We start from the raw sequence: 14,666 nt of genomic DNA, 5'->3' as shown, positions 1-14,666 counted from the left end.
TTGATCTCTTTTAATTGCCAAGAAATTTCAACGTCATGTGCCCTTCGGGCTTATTATCAAGAGCCGGACAAATTGCGCAGCCGCGCGACATTTCGGCAATAGCCGCACAGACTAGACTAGAACTCCATCCGTACGTCATGCGTCACCGTACATCGACCGGACTGCAGATGTCAATCAAAGTGAATTCGCTCGCTGATTGGAGAAACGCATACGCACCGCAATGCATACGCAGCAGTGGAAACAGTTCTAATTCATATACACTTAATAATGAGTTGGCATATACCTTATTACAGACAAGATAACATTCCTTTTTTAAAATACTTTTCTAATTATTTTCTAGAGTCCAGGTGGGTTAACCTATATTTGGATACAGGAGTAGCAGGAAACTATACATAAGAAGGGTTCAAACACTTCATTAAAGACTTGTTTCCACTAATGCGTATGAGCGTTTTGCATCAATTGAAGACACGCCTACGGCATCCGTACAAGCGTTTCTACTGCTGCGTATCCGTAGAATATTTTCATTTTCCGCCGCTAGGTGTCACTGTAATATTTTGACGCCAAACTATTTAATTTTACTTTATTTGTACACAGAAATAACTTCATAAGTTTTGCGTTTAGAATTTTTAGCATTTTACCAAAGTAAAGATGTTTGAACAAGAATTACTTGAAAAAAATGCGCAAAATACAGTAAAAGGTGCTTTAATGAGATATATTAAATCTTATTTGCAAAAACTGTGACTTTCATAATCTCATCACTTATGCAACGTATCACATTTAATAATTAAAAACAGTTATGTGATACAAACACCATAGTAAGCCAGATCATCCCTACTCTTTCTTGCGGACATGTGAGTGACGCACGCCCCGCCCACTGGGTTAGGGCCGTATCCTCCTTGCGTGCGTGGAAATCTCGATACGAGAGTGACTGGTTTTCGTGCGGAGCGACAATTTGCAATCCTCGAGCACCGATGGAAACCATTTCGTGCGTAGTAGTGATCGCCTGGTTTTCGGCTGCTTATGTGCAACCGTTTAAAAATCTTGCGATCGAAAAGTAATTGCGTCGGATGAATGTTTAGCGATTTATCTTTTAAACTGAATACATCATCGTAATTTAATTCAAAGAAAAATGTTCCGAAGCACACTGGATGCGTTTGAATTATCTGTTAAGCAGTTTATATAGTTATTTAGGAGAGATAAACAGTTGTATTTTGTTCTGAACTAACAGCTTTTGTTCGAAGACTCTTACCTTTTACTGGATTACCGCCTGAGCTAAGAGTAAGATACTTATTTGAATTGTTGAAATTTCAGTCTAAAATTGTAAAAACTTAATCAATTATTCTATAATTTATGTTTATATATTCTACATATGTCGTGATTTCTGTTTTTCTGATCAGTTTCAGTTGTAGAAACATTTTTTTATGAATTCGTCTATACTTTTCGAATAATTTTCTTCTTAATATTTTTTATGTATTACCTGAAACATTCGAAAAATTTAATTGGAATTAAGTTCCGAATTCTATAATAGTAAACAGAGAAGAATATGTTAGTTAAATTTCTCTCTGGTTTTCCTAATAAATTACATCTTTGGTGTATAACATTCTCATCTGAGTTTTGTTGTCAAAAATAAGAATCTAAAACAAATAACTGGTTGAATTCATTCGCAGTATTATTTAAAAACGAATTACAATGTTTGTTCTGACTTTGATATTATTCTTGAAGTCATCTGTTAATTTTTTATCTTATTATAGTCCTTAAAAATTCATGTGAAAAGGGATTGTAATTATTTACCTATTGATGTAAAATACCTGTTTCTTCTTATGAAGGATATGTTGTTATGAAATTTTTTGGAAACAGAGTATTCTTTTCTCCATTTTACTTTACCAGTATATTATTACGCTATTTTAGAAACATCATGGGAAAAATTGCAAGTTTCTCACGTGATGGATTAATACAGTTTATAAAACAATCAGTAGGTGTTACATTTTAATCTTTTTCGGATCTTGATTTTTGACACCACCAAATGAGAAGGTTATGTTAATATATTTTTATGAGATTGTACTCATAATTGTTACATATATGTAAAAACGATAAAACTGCGTATTGAGAATTTTCTGAAGTAGGATTAGTTTTGAATAATAACTCAGCTTTCATAATGTTATAAAAATGTATCTTTCCATAAATTTGAAATCAGATTTGTATAATGCTTATGTAATTTATTTTCTTAGTCAACCAAAGGATTTTAATTAACACTCCTCAATAATTTTATATTTTTTATATTGTAGAATATTATTTCATATTAAGTAGATTATTATCATTTAGCTAATAAGTTTCAAAACACATTTGAAGGTTATCAAACATATGTATTTCTAAAATCCTGATAAACATTATATTTCCTGTTATAGATAGCGTATATTTCCTTTATTCTTGTTTAAGCTTTTAGATAACATCTTTATCTACAACAGTAATATTTTGCAGGTTTCTGATCGTAATGTGAAGATCTTGTCAATAAATGCAATATGTTCTTGTTGTGTTCATGACACTTTCATATGGAGACAGAGTGCAGTTCTTGGCACTGCAGGGAGGGACAAACTATTGGCTTATAGATATGTGCCCAAAATTTTATAATAAAATTATTTGATGAAAGAAATAAGCACATTTTGTCAAAAATATTTGTATTCTGAGAAATTAAATGAAGCACAAATAAGCATATTTCAAGGACAGGGGAAGAAACTGAATGTCAGTTATCAATACTTCCTCAATTTTTGTAATCCTGAAATACGATTTTTCAGTACTCTTCTGTTATCGGAACCGGATTCAGAAATGAGTTGTATATGTATATACACTGCTCGACATTGAAAATGCAACACCAAGAAGGAGTGGTCAGAAAGTGGTGAAATTTGGAAAAAAGACAGAGACAGCAAGCAGCAATAAGTGATCTTTATTTCAAAATGATAGTCAGAATACAGAGCGAGAACGGCGTCGGCTCAGTAGGATTTATTTATTTATCACCACTGAGCAGGCTTTTGACCTAAGGTGTTATACCAAGCAGAATAGTGCCTGCTCAGCAGGAGATCAAGTACAATCTAACAGTCGCCACTACTAGGGTGGGGCTGTACATATATTTTAACAAAATCAGACAGTACATACAGTGGCAGTATTTCAAAAACAAAGACAACTTGCATTCATATGCTACATATAATTCAGGGTTATAAGTTGGTTACATATATATAATAAAAATATAATAAAAAGAAAGTTGCTGAATAAATTTTACAAATACTTAATCTAATAAAAAAGATAAAATAAATTAAAGGAAAAAATAAAAATGAAAACTAAAATAAATACAGGAAAAGTAATATAAATAAAATGAATAAAGGTATGCAAATAAATAAACGTAAATATAAATAAAAAATAAATAAATGAATGTATAAAAACAAAAAAAAGTTATACAAAGATTATACAACAATTACTTAGCTATTTGATGAGTTCGAATGTCGCTATCGTATGGGTACTTAACTAGTTGATGACTGTGAATATCTTTCTTTACAGAATTGTAATATTTTAGTCAGTTTAGTAAGAGTTCCCTTAGTTTTTAATAGGTGTGAAGTCCATTGTTCCCAGTACTGATCAGATGGCTTGGTCAAGTGAAAAGGTTTCATAACACAGCAGGAAAAGGCATTATGATCCGGAGTTCTTTACTAGCCACATTCACAATTGTCCGGTTCTGTAATACCAAATCGATGAAGATATATTATGAAAGGTCCATGGCCTGAAAGAAAGATGTCAATGCAGAAGAATATGTAAGCATCTTAGTAGAGACATGGGGACAAAAACGGAAAGTCCATCTTCCCGTTGTTGCAATATTCCATCTGGATTGCCAGTGATTCATTAAGTGCTTATAAGTAATCCTTTTAAGATAAGAACATGGCAAGGGATGTTCCGCCAAGTTAATGCCAGTTGCTGCTTCCTTGGCAAGTTCATCCGCTAGCTCATTGCCAACTATGCCCGTATGTTCTGGAACCCAGGATAACCGTAGACGAAATTCTGACATTATGTTGAGAAGTAATTTTTGTATTTCTGTGACCAGCGGATTTCTGGAATTTATACCACCAATTGCCTCCAAACTATATAGAGAGTCACTGCAAATATGGGCTTGTGTATCGAATCTATAGAAAAGTTGAATAGCTTTCTTTATTGCTGTAAATTCAGCTTGGAATATTGAGTTATGATTACTTAATCTTCTTTTCCAAGTGTGTTTCACAATATCATTTAGCATGACACACAGACCACAGTCTGTGCCTACTTCAGTACGTGAACCATCTGCGTTAATGGCGATGCCGTGAATTGGCAACTGAGGCGATCTAGAGGAAATATAAGAATCTAGATCATTATAGGAAGGGTGGCAAAGATAATCTGAATTTTTTCTCTCGTAGTCTGAAGCTGAAAAGGGAATATTCCATAGAGTGATATGTTTTTTTCAGTCGTAATATACAGCAATGTATTGCTTCTCGCTCCGCAGTTACGTCGAGAGGAGGAATACCAGTTAGTACTTGCAGGGCTGCTGTCGAAGTTGTGCGGTACCTTCTACTGATTAGTAGAAGAGGCATTCTTTGTATGAATAGAAGCTGACGGCGTTCATGTTTAGTTAGAGAAGTTGCCCAGACACCAGCACAATACAAAATGATTCTTTCTGTGACTGTCTGATACCAAATTTTTAGTAAGGAAGAAGAGGCACCCCAGGCTTTAGCCGTGGTTCGCACCATGTTATTATTAAAAATCCAATTCGATTCTTAATATTTTTTAGGTGCGGCAGCCAAGAAAGTCTGGAGTCAAATGTGAGACCTAGATACTTGACTTGTTGAACTACCTTAATAGAGGTGCTAGACAATTTAATCGTGGGCTTTCTTTTAAGAGGGGCTACAGCTGCTATTGAGATAGCTTGAGTCTTAGAGACTGAAATAGTAATTTTATGATCTCTAGCCCAGTTGCTGAACTTATCAAGGCAATATTCTGCTGTTGATTGTAGTTTTGATTTCCCGTTTACAGTAAGAATAAAGTCATCTGCATATGCTATGATAGAACAATTGGGTGTATTTTTGAACTCTTGGAAAAATGAATTTGCGACCACTGTCCATAAGACAGGACCTAAATATGAGCCCTGAGGCCATGAGCCTCGATGCAATTTTGTGCAACAATTCCAGAGTCTAGAGTAACTTGAATAGAGCGGTCTTGGAGATAGCTTCGTATGAGGTCTACGAGATCGCCTGTACACTCCATAGTGACCAAGGCTATATTTCAAGTAAGCCATTTAATGGTCTTATATTAAACCAAATTTGTTTGATTTTTCGCCCCTCGGGCAGAAAAACCTAGTGGATGCAAAACAAGACATATATCTGCTTTGTCTAAAAACGCGATATAAGGATAGAGTCGCGATATAAGGGAGCGTGCACAAATTGTAGATTAGTTTCTGATCGTCGGCATCCGTATGTGCCAATCTTGTGTTTTCATAAAGGTTCCCTCACATCTGTGAAAACCTGATGGTGGTTTGGGTTTGTGATTAACTAATTAGGCTGGGGATGAAATAGCCTAATCAAGCTTTATTTATGAAAGCCTAAATATTTCAGTGTAATGTCTTATTTGTATTGTAGGATTTAATATTAATGCATTTGAATAATTTGACAAAATTTAAAGAAATCATTTGAATAAAATAGCAGGAAATTCAGAGGAGGGTCATACATAACCTTTGCTTTATTCCAAATTTGTAATAAAATCTAACTTTTTCTTCCCTTCCACTGCGGAGGGATTTAAAAATAATTCTTTGCCTGATGTTATTCTTTGATAAAATGACTGGAATGTAAAATTAATAAGTATTATGACATGTGTAGTGTTACACAACCACCGTTTAGGCCAAGACTTTATTTTTATGAGAGGTATGGCAACATAGATTTCCAATAGTAGGTACAGGATTGCGCTAGAAAGTGTGGTGTGTATGTAAAGCCGATGGAAAGTGGATAAGAATAGGTGTTTGAGTCTTGAAAGTGTTTGTAGTGTTATTGGTATTTATGAAAAAAAAAAAAAAAAAAAAAAAAAAAAACACACAGAAGTATCAGCTGATCTAATTGTGGTGTGGTCATTTGTTAAGATTTTTAGAACTTGTATTTTGTGTGGTGTTTTATTATGTTTCTAAAAGCTGGTTCAGTGTATTAGCACTGATGGATGATTTAGCTCACTAGGTAATATTGTGTTAAATATAAATAGTTTATACTTTCTCGAAACATCCAGGTATAGTATTGATATCGCTATTATAAAGTGTTTGCAGGTGTCACATCGTGTATGGAACTTGAATGTATTTGGATATCTGGAGGCGTGCTCAGGAAATTTCTACGTACTGCAGTTATCATATGGCAAATCAGTATTTGAATTGTCAGCAAATTTCACAGTTACATTGATGTATTATAATATATTTATTCTCATGTTGAGATCATGTTGCCTTGGATTTTTGAATTCGTTGTGATCTGTGTTTGTTTATAAAGAGATATAAGAAGCCAGATTGAATTTTTGTCATTTTAGTATTCTTTTTTCTAAATAACTTTTAAATCAGAGTGATCGTTTTTCTTTCCGAAGTGAGATTCATTATTTTCACCTTTTTATTGTGAATGAGGGATTTTGATATCTTCATGTCAGGAGACTTAATTTTGAAATAATGTAAATTCTTTTCAAGGAGTTAGGAATCGAATATAATGAAAATCTAATTAAACGAAAAAATGTATATTAATATATGTTGAGCTCAAGCAAATTATATTGATTTTTCTACTCCATTTTCATTATGTTATAAAATGAAAATTTTGAGCTTTTAACTGAATCAGTGAAAAATGAATGCTGTTGATATTGATTGCAGTGTTCTTGAAAGAGCTGGTTCAGTGATTAAGTTGTAATTCTACTGAATATAAATTAAAGGCTTCTAAATACACAATTTAAGGTAGTTTATCAATAAATATAACATTGTGACTTCTCAGGGGAAAATTGGTTTGGTATGTATATAATGTCTGATTCAAATTTATATTTAATCTGATCCTGGAAAAAATAACTGTGACCTTTTCCTTTGATATTGTTAGATTGGCATTGCTTCCGACTCACTTGTGAATTCTGTTAATTTATTTCAAATTTACATATATTTTTTTTTTCATAGAGTTGGATTATCAGTGTATTTTAACACGTAGGATAGGTTGCCTTAAAGTGATTCGTGTTCTGAGATTCCTTAGGAAAGTTTACATACCATATTTTAAAACATAATGCTTCATCAAACTGTAAAAAAACCATGAAGAAACATCAGACTTTTCTCTCTGTAGTATACTGTATATTTGTTAAGTTGGAATCTATTTATAAAGTTTTTTCCAAGTGGAATCTATTTAAAGTCCATTTCTCCAGAATAGCATTGGCCATAATTTTTACAGATTTTGTAAAGTTTGTCGTCCATTAAGATTTAATTATATTATTTCTTTGTTTTTGTCAATTGTAAACTGTCATTGTAAGTGTAATATTTTCTTTTACTGTATTACAGTAGTTTACTGACGTAGATATTCTGTGGTAATTCTTGTTTAGTAGGTCCTTGTCCTTAATTCCTGATGTGTGCTATTTTATGATTTAGGACTGCATTTTCTAACTTGTCATTAATCTGTAAGCTATCATCGTTCAGTGTCTTTGATCTTAACTGTCTAAAATAACTTTAATAATTACCATTATGTGCAATCCATTAATGTTCTGAAGAGTTAGACTTGGCCAGTATAGTGTGTTTCAACATTTAATTCCTTTATTTTGAGGTATAAGATTTCAAGTTACCAGTCAATCTCTGGTATTACTGTCATTTGAACATATGCTAAGCAAACATTTAAAGTAATTACTTAGAAATTATTTTGCGGGAAGATAAGGAGGAAGAAATAGGTTACCAGAAAAAGAGGAATGTGTGTAGGTTGATTGAAAGTCTTTTGGTGTGTGGTATTACTAATAGTTGGTTTCCAAACTACTTGCAACTGCTCTTAACCATCTCATGCAAAGGAATTTGGTTTTATTTAACCACTTTGAATAATAGTATTTGTTAGTTATGAGCACTATTTTTGAAGTACTTGTAAAGCAGTAATCGGTAGCAGAGTTTATTGTTCTTGAAGTTTTCACCCTACAGAATTTCTAAGACATATGATAGCAGTTTATGTTTCACAATGTAATGATAGTAATGTTCCATAGTTAGTTTCCATTGAAATTTTTGGTTAATCTTTGAATTATGGTAACTTGACGATTTTTGGCAAAAATTTGGCAACCAACCCTGCTACAGCAACCTTCTACTTTTTTTTTCGCCGGAAGACAGGTTTCTTTTTTTTTTTTTTATTTACTCAAAATTTTTTTCAACAATCTGGTAGCCGAATTATGCTTATGCGAGAAATTTTATGGAACAAAAGTGCTTAATCATGATGAATATTAACTGCAAGATTGGGAGAAAGTGCAGAATCGCAAACTCCTTGCCGCGATTTTCAGAATGGCACATACACGGTAACCATGTACACGGCGGCCTATTTTTACTTACAAAAAAAATCCCAGAATTGCACAAAAATGGCATCGCGTGCACTCTTGACTTTATCCATGTACATTGCTGTTTTCTCATAAATTAGAAAAATTTGCAGCAAAATTTTGTGAATGAAGTCAGTAAAAAGGACATATATGAAATTACCTGATCGCGGAAAAGTATATACCCTTTCCAAGGATGAACATTTGCCCGTATAAAATAAATAAAATATCCAAAAACTTTTCCCTCTAAATTATCTATTATAAATGTCACCTGCAAATTTATAACGCAAACATTAAAAATGGTTGCAAATACTTAGTGTCAAATATTTAAATTATTTCCATGCACGTTTACTTCTACTGAAACGTATTCCAAAATGCTACAAACATATAATTCACAAAATAACTATCATTTAAATAAAATATAATTAAATTAAAAACACTACTTAAAATATAAATAAACACATACATTAAATTAATAAAAATTAACTTAAAATCTTAATTACTTTAAACTAATTCATTGCTAATAAAAATTTTCCAATAATAGCATATTAATTTATTTATTCCTTATATTTAGAACAATGCATAAAAATAATATCCTCAAATGATTAAAAATACTAACTTGCCTAATCTTCTACAGAATCTTGAGTGCATGGCGGATCACAAAATGTCCATTTTCACCAGATTTCTTGCGCCGCCATTCAAACTTATCTGTAATAAATATCCTTCCTTTCACACAATCTCATTTCATTCCCACATGTTGGACATTCATACTTATCCGCAATTAATCCTACACTCATACGCCATTCAAGCAATTCTTTTGGATTAACAGATAAACGCAGTAAAAATTTTGAATTCACTTTAGATGGGATCCAAAAATTAAGCAACACTGTTTCACACAACACAGAATGAAGCTAAATACAAAATGCTATAAAGTACTGCAGATATTTTTCTAAATTTCCCCCCATTTTCTGATTAAAGAGCTATCATTCGTCCATAAATGTCACGTGACATATCTCATGATCTCTCATTTCTCTCAGACAAAATAATCCGTAATTGGAACTGAGTACTTCTCACATTGTTGCCAAAGTCCTAGGTAGTAACCTTTATCGCCTACCAAAATTTCGCCAAACTGCATGTTACCATGTTCCAAAGATTAGCCAAATTTTCATATGATAAATTTGTTAGTTCTAGATTCAGCTCCTAACTTGGAGAATCAGATGCTCCTCTTTATCCTTTTGATATGCCCTTTGATCAGCTCAAGTGAACCTGTTGCACTCTCTGCTGATATAACTCTTGGTTATTGATTCAGGTGAGCCTCTATGCCCTGTTAAGGTAGAAACATCAATGGAGGAAAACAGTCAGCATTCATAACAGCAAAGAGCAGAGCTCTGGGAAGTGCAGGAGTATGAAAATACCTGGGCTTCTCAGAGCTATAACATATTCATACAGCTCAATAGAAGTTCAAGAGTTTGAAACTGCTGTGTTTTTATACATACAGCAAACCCACGCTGATGATTCCTGTTTATATAGGAGTACAGAATTATAAACTTATCACTCCAGAAGTTCAAGAGTTTGAAACGACATTTCTCATATGTATGCAGCAAACTCACACTGATAATTCCTATAGCACAGGAGTGTTGTGCAGATTCCTGGGCTACTTGGCTGTATTAAATATTCTCATTGCTAAATGGAAGTTCAAGAGTTTGGAACTACTGTACTCATAGGTGTGCAGCATGATGAGAGGTATTATTGATACATCATCATACTAATTTTGTGTCTAGATTCTCATTGTAATAAATATGTTGTACATAATTTCACACTCTGCTATTTTTGTTTAATCTTTTTGGACTGGTGTTTGGCTGACCTTAAAATGTTTCAGAAGGTGGAATTTTTTGTATATAAAGGCCAGTCTGTATGAGGTGACACAGTAAAGACTTCCTCGTAGACTTGTTGCCTGTCAGCATTTTGTCTACATACAGCAATTTTGCTTTTAGGTTGCTGTGCTAATGTCAAAGCATATGACATGATTTGTATCCAGTAGACTGAAGTTTCACAAAAATGAGTCTTGCCATCAGTCTCACAGCATGCATAAAAATTTACAGTTTTTCAATGCCTTCATTTATTCAGGGCTTCATTTTAAAAATAGGTAATAATAAATAAGATGTTTAAAGCTCACAGAAAAGAGGAATGAATAAAAATTTAAAATGTGAAAAATAAGTACTTTAAATAAAAGAGAAAAATTGGGAAGCAAGTGATTGTGAATCATAATGCTGAGGTTAGAAAAATATGAGTATAACAAAGTTTCATTTTATTTCTTTTATTATATATAACTTTAAAGTATTTTTTAAAAATAGAATATACTTCTGCAAAGTATTTTTGTGACATATAGTTTCATGCAATTGTATTTGGTAATTTTATTGCAGTAATAAATTTTTTCTAAATTAAGCAAATTTTAATGCCAATTTTAGATAAAATAGCTAAAAGTAGAAATTTCCAGAGAGACACTGAATAGAAGTAAGGATTTTGCTCAGTTATACAGTATATATGAATAACCTTTCTATGTCTAGACAAGTGGTCTCAAACTGGTAGCCCACATGCAGCCTCTGAAGACATTTCAGTTATGTATTAGTTTCAAATATTTCCAGATTTTGATCAGTGTACAAGGAAAGGGAATGGATAGTGGTGCCATTAACAAGATTTTATTAAAAAATAACATCTAATACATGTGAAAAGAAAATATAAAGTTCAAAAAATAAAAATCTGAAAGTTTTCATTTTTTACATTACGCCCTATTTATTAAATACCATGTTCTTTGCACTTAAACCATAAAATTCAGTTCAACAGCAATATCGCAAAATAATTTTAAAATGAGCATATCTTTAGAATTTGCGGTACACAGTTTTGCGTGCTGAAGATTAGAATGTGTTTTTTTTTTTTTTTTTTTGTAGTTTTGCCATTGCTTGCTTTTGAATCATTGAGTTTGTTAACAAAAATTTAAAGTTTTAAAAAATATGAAATATTTAATTAAACAAATTCCAGCTTCGGTCTTCCAGATGCTCATATTCAGGTGGAAATGTGCGTTATTCTTGTTAAATTTGAAAGCTCGAGGTACCGTATAAAGTATTTCTCCCACTTTCCTAGCGTAGGCACGCTAGGAATTACACGTGGTGTAATGGTCAGCACACTGAGCTCGTATTTCAGAGGTCTGTAGTTCGATTCCCGGCGAAGGTGGTTGCTAATTTTTCAATTCTCCTAGTTCCAAAATCCTAAATTTCTCTACAACTGTTTTTTTATCACAATGCGAGAAAAATACATACATTTATGCAGATTCTTCATTATTTAATTTCTTTAAATATAATACAGGGCTCTAATATTTGGTGGCAACAATTTGAAAAGTGAACCAACATTTCACCGCAAAATGCCATCTGAGCAAATTGCCCCCTTTGGATATATAAAAAACAGCAATATGGATGAAGGAAATAATCGTAGTTACAGAAAGTGTTCAAAATTCCTTCCAGTCACCACAATGCATGCATGCTTCACAACAACGTGTTGATTCACAGACTCGTTCAACTTGGTCGGGTGTGTTATGGACATGTGCCACTGCTTCCACTACTCCTGGGACCAGGAGTTCAGATGGATGTCTCGTATACCAAGAACTTCATTTCTTCCCTTAAGAAGAAATCTATAGGGGTGAGGTCAGGTGATCATGGTGGTCAGGCAACTGGTCCGCCTCTGTCAATCTAGCAGTGAGGATAAGTTATATTGAGGTAGTCTTACACATTGATGCTGCTGAAATGTACGGGCATCCCATCATACTGCAGCCAGATATGTCAGCATTAAGCTGGGGTAAAGACATCCATCAAATTTGGAAATACATCTCCTTTTTTTTTTTTCTTTTTTTGGTGTGATAAGTATGCCTGTCTAAGTGTTGATGCAGTATATAAGGACCAGTCAAAATGCCAACAATAATACCAGCCCACATGTTTATGGTAGAGCACTGTTGGTTTTCATAGTTGTGTGTACTCTTGGGATTGTCATCTGCCCGCACATGCAATGAGTTCAGGATACCATCCCATGAAATGGGTGCTTCATCAGTAACTTGTTCATCACAATGGAAAACCTGGGTGTATTTTGCATTTATCAGATACCACGCAACACATTGGGTGGTTTTGCTCAATACCTTTAGTCAGTTTAGTGGCCAGGGTGTAGTGTGTCTGCATGCAGTATATGTGAAATGCTGGATACCTGAGTATACCTGATAAGATATACCTGAGTTACCTATCTATGATAAGATATACCTAAGTTGTGTTCAATTATCCTGATACCTGTTCCCATGCTTCTCTCAGTTTCCCATAGTACAACTTTATCTATGGCTGTTGTACGTGTAGTATGTTGCCGACTGATATGGTTGCTTACTGGAAAAGCTCGAGCCTCACTTAATCTGCCTTGCAGTTGTTCAAACAATAGATGACTTGGCAGTTGTCCATTTGGGAAGCACTCTCGGTACATGCATCTCTCAACTTGACAGTTTCCATCCATGGCTCCATAAATGATTAGACTCCATGGCAACCACCACGCACTTTGCTGATTCGTCTCCATGGCAACCATCCACGCACTTTGCGTTCCGGTTGCCTCTCCATTGTTATCGGGCGCAAGCAGTTGACTCACGGCAGGGGTCTAAACACCTTCAATTGTGATCAAAGCTTGTTCTCTCCTCCTGTGTCCAAACAAGAGGACTCTCAACGATTCTTGAATTTTAGCTTATCTGCTTTTTTCATTTACTTTAGCGACTGCTTCTCCCTTAATTTATTCATTTCTCTGAACGATGATGTGGAGGTTATTGCATTTATTTGCAAAGGTACTCCGTAATTCAAACGCCTTGGTCCTTGGTCCATAAATGCATATCAACCAATTCCTTGTAACTGAATTCATGCATCTTTCTCCAGCTACATCCTCACCCAATATGATCTTACTTTCTGCTCTTCACAAGTTACATGTAACGTAGTAATTTTTATATCAACAAAATTTTGGCAATTACAGATTTACAGAAACAATAAAATATTTGTTTTCAGGCAAAAATACCTCAAATGGATTTGAACTTACGACCTAATGGTTCACACAGAATTTAGCACTTCGACGAGTGTGTTAAGTGATCAAGCTAGATAGATATAAGCTGTAAAATTGCTAATCGTAGGAAAGATTAAATGCAAACAGAGGATAAATTGGGCTTTTCTTATTTGTCAGACTTTGCAGAACATAATAATAGTAATCCCCTTAAACAGGAAAAGTTATTCCAATATATGTAGTTCAATGCTATCAAATGAGGTGAAAAAACAAATACTTCACCCTGTAGCTTGCAATAAAAAGTCGCTCATATGAAGCTGAGGAATATATCATTTATAAAGGAATCAGTCAGAAATTTTGATTAAATAAAATAAAGGTTTCATCGTAAATTAAGTTTTATTAAAATGGTAACAAAAACTCTTAACGGTACTTACGTATTAACGCAACCAGGCCAAAATTCGCATAAATCGTCAAATTTGGCGACCCTACTTATGGCAACCCTACGTGTTTAGACGAAAGTTTATTTGTAAAAAGAAAAAATAACACTGGGCGTGTACTACCACAGCAATGGGTTTTCGGTGGAATTTGCCGAGAAAAGAAAGAGACTTTTTTGGTTACTGTACCTAACAGAAGCACCGTTACCGTCATGGAAAAAATTTGCGAAAATATCAAGGAAGGAAGCATTTTTTCGGATTGCTGGAAAGGATACAATACAAGTGAGTTCGAAAATGCTGGATTTCTGCATGGAACTGTTAATCACAAATATAACTGTGGATCCCAACACGGGCGTTCACACACAACATGTAGAGCGCATGTGGGGCTCAGCCAAATGGCGCAACAAAAATCAGAGAGGAACAGTCCGTCATCATCTTGACTCATATCTTATCGAATTTATATGGCGCCAAGCTCAAGCTGTTATTGGCGAAGACGGTTTTCAATTAGTGCTAAAAGCAGTAGCCAAAAGATTTCCGCCGTAAAAATAATTCTGCGACTTATTCAAATTCGAAACCGGAAGGGTTTAATTGCTATTTTATATTTTA

General features: G+C 33.8%; 1 protein-coding gene across 7 annotated transcripts in view; it reads left to right on the top strand.

Moving 5' to 3' along the window:
* The first annotated feature begins 5,936 nt into the window (after nt 1-5,936).
* LOC118179348 (histone-lysine N-methyltransferase SETD2-like) overlaps nt 5,937-14,666 on the top strand; it is a 205,043-nt gene continuing 196,313 nt past the window's right edge. For 5 of the 7 annotated variants that reach the window (XM_035348536.2, XM_035348525.2, XM_035348550.2 and 2 more), the window contains exon 1: nt 5,939-6,233. The gene's annotated coding sequence lies outside the window, so the exon portion shown is untranslated. Of the gene's footprint in view, nt 6,234-9,744; nt 10,303-14,666 lie in introns of all 7 variants that reach the window. The other 2 variants (XM_035348531.2, XM_085808858.1) reach the window with 2 other exon arrangements.

This window comes from Stegodyphus dumicola, chromosome X2 (assembly GCF_044657685.1).
Source record: "Stegodyphus dumicola isolate Sdum_Otavi_A_Nest chromosome X2, ASM4465768v1".
In the NCBI taxonomy this organism is placed as follows: domain Eukaryota; kingdom Metazoa; phylum Arthropoda; class Arachnida; order Araneae; family Eresidae; genus Stegodyphus; species Stegodyphus dumicola.
Note: the sequence above shows the minus strand (reverse complement) of the source record. Positions and strands in the feature narration are given on the sequence as shown.